Source organism: Cucurbita maxima, unplaced genomic scaffold, assembly GCF_002738345.1.
Source record: "Cucurbita maxima cultivar Rimu unplaced genomic scaffold, Cmax_1.0 Cma_Scf00054, whole genome shotgun sequence".
In the NCBI taxonomy this organism is placed as follows: Eukaryota; Viridiplantae; Streptophyta; class Magnoliopsida; order Cucurbitales; family Cucurbitaceae; genus Cucurbita; species Cucurbita maxima.
In genome coordinates, this window is record NW_019272070.1 from 454,075 (window position 1) to 461,238 (window position 7,164).

Consider the following 7,164-nt stretch of genomic DNA (forward strand, 5'->3'; position numbering starts at 1 on the left):
TGATATGAACCACAACCAAGAAATTTCCATACCTCAAGGTCCAATTACAAGGACGAGAGTCAAAAAGCTACAACAAACCTTGTACACTTATATTCAAGCTATGGTGAGCAGATCAAAGGAAATTCTAAAAGATGCTGGAGACCTTACTTATATGTTGTTGTGCAAAGTTGAGCTCCAAGAAAGAGATGCATTAAATGCACTCTAAGTGGCATTTAATGAACTCGAGCAAAAGTTATAAAAAAGGATGACTAATAAGCCCATTTCATTATTGCACTATTTAATTATAATTTAAATATTTGTTTGTCATAAGCTAGTTTTTAATATAGAAGTTAAGGTTATATTGTAAGCCACAGGTTACCCTATTCCACCATTCACTAGCCATTTTAATAGAAAGGTTATGGATATTTCTCATTAAGCCAATTTAATTTGGGAGTTGTGTGTCCGTTGTAAAGCTTATATAAAGCTTCTTTTTTTTTATTATCATCACATTTGGAATTAAAAAGAATAGAATTTCTATTTTTTTTTAGCTTTGGTGAGAGCTAAGATTTTCAAATTTTTGTGTTTAGAACTTACATGAGTCATTCAAGTGGTATTGATCAAACCTCTTGTGGAGTGATTCGAATCACGAGTTTAGAAACGAGTTTTCTTTACTCTTGACCTTGATCATCAAGGTAATTCGTTCCATACTTTCCCTTAGGTTGATTCCACATCATTTGGAATCAGAGCTTTAGGCTCAAGATCGGATATATGTTTCCTTGGGTTTATCTCTTTGATTCTCATCTATATATATATTTTCAGTATGTGTAGCATGTTCACATTCTATCTTAAAAACATATAGCAAAAAAAAAAAAAAAAAAAAAGAACATTATTTCTGTGTTTTAGTTCATCTGTATCTTATCAACACTTTGTTTTTCGTAAAGATTTTCTAAATCAATTTTCTTGTTGGTAAATTGATTAGATTTTGCCAATTAGTAACGAAAGAATTAAAAAAAAAAGCTTATTGATGTTAAATGTATTCTTTTATCCTCTTGATTATTATATGTAACTCTCATATGTTACTACGTCTAAATTAGTCCTTAATCATTTTCTTTCTTTAATTCGTTTCTTTGTCAATATTCGGATTGCTCCTTTAATACCCTTGTTTATGTGTTGAGTGTGCTGTCTATTCACTTTGAATTGCACTTAGCTCTATAACATAGCTTGTCTCACATCCCAATTTTTTTGGAGTGTGATTGGTGTGTACTCAATTATGAGGGTGAGTTTGTAAGGGAGTGATACATTGATNTTATAAAGTGTTAATCTCGATCTTATCAACACTTTGTTCTTCTTTAAGATCTTCTAAATCAATTTTGTTGTTGCTAAATTGATTAGATTTTGCCAATTAGTAACGAAAGAAAAAAAAGAAAAAAAAAATCTTATTGATGTTAAATGTCTTCTTTTTTTTCATCTGAATTATTAAATGTAACTCTCATGGGTTACTACGTCTAAATTAGTTCTTATTCATTTTCTTTCTTTAATTCGTTTCTTTGTTGTTATTCGAATTGCTCCTTTAATACTCTTGTTTATGTGTTGAGTGTGTTGTCTATTCACTTTGAATTGCACTTAGCTCTATAACATAGCTTGTCTCACATCCGAATTTTTTTGGAGTGTGATTTGTGTGTGCTCAATTGTGAGGGTGAGTTTGTGAGGGAGTGATACATTGATTCGAGTGTTAAGTGCTAAACATGAGTGAACACACGTGAGGGAGCGCTTGTGAGGTCCTTTTTCTTTTCGTTTTAACTTTCTTTTGTAGCATGAAAAATCCAGACGACAATCCTAACATTATTGATGCACGATTGAGAGAAGCACAACAACGAAGCATGGAAAGACTAATTCGAGGAATAGAAGAGTTGACAGATCGAATAGGAAGATTGGAGACTCAAAATCAAGCTCGACAGAGGATTCCACTACATGTGCCCTCAACCAATCAATATGAGGGCAAAAATTCTGATCAACACGAGGATAATCCACATGCGGTTGGTGGTGGCTTGATGCGAGGGAGAGACCATGGAAGAAGGTATCATAATTTACAACAACACGTTCCTTATGATGATATAATTGATCGTAACGTGGGGAGCATCAAATTAAAACTTCCCAAGTTTTATGACAAAAACGATCTAGAGGAGTACCTTCAATGGGAGAAAACGGTGGAGTCGGTGTTCAACTGTCATAATTTTAGTGATGAAAAGAAGGTACTATTATGCATTGTTCAATTCAAACAATATGCTCAAATTTGGTGAGATAAATTGAAGTCAAGTAGGAGAAGAAACCTTGAAGCACCAATTGATTCATGGTACGAGTTCAAAGAGTCCATGAGAAAGTGTATTGTTCCACAATATTTTCAACGGGACATGGCGCAAAAGCTTCAAGCATTGAAACAAGAACGCAAATCTATGGAGGATTATTACAAGGAGATGGATACATTGATGGATTGACTTGATCTCGATGAGGACATGGAGGATCTCATGGCGCGGTTTCTTAATGGGTTAAACACAGAGATTGCAGACAAGACTGATTATTGCCCTATTCTGATATTGAGGAGTTGTTGCACATTGCAATTAAGATGGAGAGGCAAATCCAACAAAGGTCTAACGGTATTCTTCTAAAACTTTTACCAATTCTACTTCTACTGGAAAAAGGATAGTAAGAACATTGATTATAAGCATAGAAATCAGGAGATTAATGAGAAGCCTCAAGCTAAATTTGAGAAAGGTGAGAGTTCTCGAATAGGGAAAGAAAAAGTAGAAAAGTCTAATGTTCGAAATAGGGATTTAAAGTGTTGGAGATGTCAAGGGGTAGAAAACTATAGTAGAGATTGCCCAAATGCAAGAATTATGACCATCAAGAAGGGAGAAATTGTTACGGATGAAGAGGTACATGACGACATAAATGAGGAAACTGATGAGAGTGAGGAGTTTAGTGAAGAGGATCCTACACATATATCTTTGGTTACTCGGCGAGCTCTAAACACCCACATGAAGGAGGATGGCCTAGACCAACGAGAGAACTTATTTCAAACTCAGTGTCTTGTTCAATCTGTACCTTGTAGTGTTGTCATTGATAGCGGTAGTTGCACTAATGTTGTGAGTTCATTCTGGTCAAAATAATTAATTTAAAGACAACCACATCCAAGACCCTACAAGCTTCAATGGTTGAATAATTGTGGGGAAGTACGGATAACTCAACAAGCTCTTGTTTCTTTTACTATTGGAAAATATGTTGATGATGTTTTATGTGATGTTGTATGCATGCATGTTGGAAATTTACTACTTGGGAGGCCTTGGCAATTTGATTGTCGGGTAATGTATGATGGGTATGCAAATCGATACTCTTTTACTCACAATGGTAGAAAAACTACTCTTGTTCCGTTGTCTCTAAAAGATGTATTTATTGATCATTGCAAACTTGAAAAGAAAAGGCAAGAGGCTGATGCAAAAGCAGAGATTGAAAAAGAATCAAGTGATAAAAAGAGCTTGAGTGAAAGCAAGAGAGTAGCACTTAGCCTAGAGAAAAAAAAAAGAGAGAAAATCCAAATGAGTAAGCTTGTATGTTAGATCAAGTGAGGCTAGGAATGTTTTGCTCTCTGACCCAACTATTTTTGTACTTATGTACAAGGGGTCTTGTTACTTTACTAACATGCTTAACCCTTCTTTGCCTAGTGATATTGTTGTGCTTTTGCAAGAGTTTGAAGATTTATTTTCCGAGGAGATGCCTAGTAGTTTGGCACCACTTAGAGGAATTGAACACAAGATTGACTTAATTCCTAGCGCGCCCCCAAACCCACCAGCATATATGACTAATCCAAAGGAGGCTGAAGAGATACAAAGGCAAGTAAGTGAACTCCTTACTAAAGGGTAAGTATGTGAAAGTTTGAGTCCTTGTTTTGTTCCAATTATTCTTGTACCTAAGAAAGATGGTTCTAGGCGTATGTGTGTTGATTGTAGGGCTATAAACAACATAACTATAAAGTATAGGCATCAAATTCCTAGATTAGATGATATGCTTGATGAATTGCATGGATGTAGTCTTTTTACTAAGATTGATTTAAAATCGGGTTATCATCAAATTCGCATGCATATTGGGGATGAGTGGAAAACAACTTTTAAAACCAAGTATGGTCTTTATGAATGGTTGGTTATGCCTTTTGGATTAACTAATGTACCTAGTACATTCATGAGACTAATGAACCATGTTTTACGAGAATACTTAGGTAAGTTTGTGGTTGTTTATTTTGATGACATCCTTGTTTACTCTAAATCTTTAGATGATCATATTACCCATGTATGTAATGTTTTGACTACTTTAAGAAACAAATGTTTGTATGTAAATTTAAAGAAATGTAGCTTTTGCATGGAAAAAGTTAACTTTCTTGGGTTTGTAGTTTCATTTAATGGTGTTGAGGTTGATGAGGAGAAAGTGAAAACTATAAAAGATTGGCCTACACAAGTGTAAGTGAGGTAAGAAGTTTTCATGCTCTTGCAAGTTTCTACCGTAGGTTCATTAAGAATTTTAGTACAATTGCTTCACCCTTGAATGAACTTGTTAAGAAAAATGTATCCTTTATATGGGAAAAAGATCAAGAATTTGCTTTTAATACTTTGAAAGAAAAATTGAGTTCTACTCCCTTGCTTGCAATACCGAATTTTGAAATTAAATGTGATGCTAGTGGAGTAGGGATAGGTGCTGTATTAATGCAAAATCAAAGACCTTTAATGTTCTTTAATGAGAAGTTGACTAGTGCATCTTTGAGGTATCCAACTTATGACAAAGAGCTTTATGCTTTAGTTCATGCATTGCAAACCTGACAACATTATCTTTGGCTTAAGGAGTTCGTTATTCATACGAATCATGAAAGTTTAAAGCATTTGAGAGTACAAAATAAACTCAACAAACAACATGCTAAGTGGTTAGAATTTATTGAAACATTCCCTTATGTCATAAAATATAAACAAGGTAAGGAGAACATTGTTGCAGATGCTTTATCACGAAGGTATGTCCTCCTCAATACTTTGAATGCAAAGTTGTTGGGTTTTGAACACAAAGAATTTGTATCAACATGACATGTTCTTTGCTCCTTTTGTTGAATCTTGTGAAAAAGGACTCGTAGTGGATAATTACTTGTTGTTAGATGAATTTTTGTTTCGAAAAGGCAAATTTTGCATACATCTTGTTCCATACGTGAGCTACTTGTGAAGGAAGCTCATCGGGTGGTTTAATAGCACACCATGGAGTTTCTAAAACTTATGATATGCTCTCTGAACATTTTTTTTTGGCCTAAAATAAGACATGATGTTAATAAAGTTTGTGTTCGTTGCATAGCATGTAAACAAGCTAAGTGTAGGCTTCAACCACATGGTTCAACAACTTTTGGCGTGTTTTATGGGGTAAGTTAGGAACTAAGCTAATATATTCTACTACTTGTCATCCTCAAACGGATGGACAAACTAAAGTTGTTAACTGAACCATGATTACTATGCGTAGGGCTATTATTGATAAGAATCTTAAGATTTGGGAGGATTGTTTGTCATTTATACAATTTGCATATAATAGGGTTGTTCATAACACTACAAAATGCACACATTTTGAAATTGTTTATGGCTTTAATCCTTTAACCCCCATTGACTTGTTATCTATGCCGTCAAAAGAGTTTGTGAACTTTGATGCAAATGCCAAGGTTGAGTTTGTTCATAATAAACTACACAAGCAAGTAAAAGAACAAGGAATTTACATACCTCAAGGTCCAATTACAAGGACGAGAGCCAAAAAGCTACAACAAACTTTGTCCACTTATATTCAAACTATGGTCAGCTCATCAAAGAAAATTCTAGAAGACATTGGAAACCTCCATTATATGTTGTGCAAAGTTGTGCTTCAAAAAAGAGATGCATTAAATGCACTTTAAGTTGCATTTAATGAACTCAACTAAAATTTATGGAACTAGTCCAAGGATGACAAATAAGCATATCTCATTCATTGCACTATTTAATTATAATTTAATATTTGTTTGTTTTTAATACAGGAGTGAAGGTTATATTATAACCTACATAGGTTAACATATTCCACCATTAACGAGTCATTTTAATAGGGAGGTTATGGGTATTTCTCATTCACTAGCAAATTTAATTTGGAAGTTATGTGTCGGGTAGGTTAAGGTTGTAAAGGCTGTATAAAGTCTTCTTTCCTTTGTTTATGGATATCACATTTTTTAAAAGGAATAGAATTTATATTTCTTTTTTTTTTTTTTTAGCTTTGTTGAGAGATAAGATCTTCTTTGCAAATTCTTATGTTTAGAACTTGCATGGCTAGAGTTATTCAAGTGGTAGTGATCAAATCTCTTGTGGAGTGATTCGAATCACGAGTTTAGAAACGAGTTTTCTTTACTCTTGATCTTGATCATCAAGGTAATCCGTTTCATACTTTTCCTTGGGTTGATTTCATATCACTGGGTTGGAAGAATTGACAATTAGTCACATCCTCTATAGTACATTTTGAGGCATTTTAACCCTAGCGGGTGTAGACATGATTTTGGTGACCGGTCATACATCTCTGTATTGGCACGACAATAATAGTAAAGACTTATCAAATATGAAAGCAGGTAAATGGAATTTGGAATGAACATGCGGCAATAGACAACACGTCTTGGACAATCATGACCTGGACATCGAACATGCAGTCATAGGCAAACACACCATGGATGAGGACATCGGACTCTTCACAAACTCAGCGATGTAGGATGAGGCCGACTCCAGGTGTCTCGACGCGCTTCCAACTAATCTCAATATTAAAAAGTCTCTTCCAATCTGCTAGGAACCGTTCAAAACCACTTCTCGGTTCGTTGGATCTTCGCATCTTCTCTATAAAAGTATATCCTACTTTCTTTGCTAAGGTATTCTTCTCCTTTGCGTGAGGTCTTGCCAATTTTAAAATAATTTTTAGTAATTATTAACTAGAATAAGTTTAGTTTAGGAGAATAGTTAGTTGTGGCTAACTTGTGGAGAAAGTTTAGGCAATTTATTGGTGTTTTCTGCACTATAAATACTCATAATAATATGTATGCTCTACTTACAACACCAAAGAGAATTGAAAAGCAGAAGTTCTTAACGTTATTCTGTTCCAAGAAACTCT

The 7,164-nt window shown here is 34.4% G+C and overlaps 1 long non-coding RNA gene across 1 annotated transcript; it reads left to right on the forward strand.

Moving 5' to 3' along the window:
* LOC111471681 lies at window positions 1-5,871 on the forward strand. The gene is made up of 2 exons (XR_002715233.1): window positions 1-38; window positions 5,778-5,871. It is a non-coding gene; the product is annotated as an uncharacterized LOC111471681 (long non-coding RNA).
* The last annotated feature ends 1,293 nt before the right edge of the window (window positions 5,872-7,164 follow it).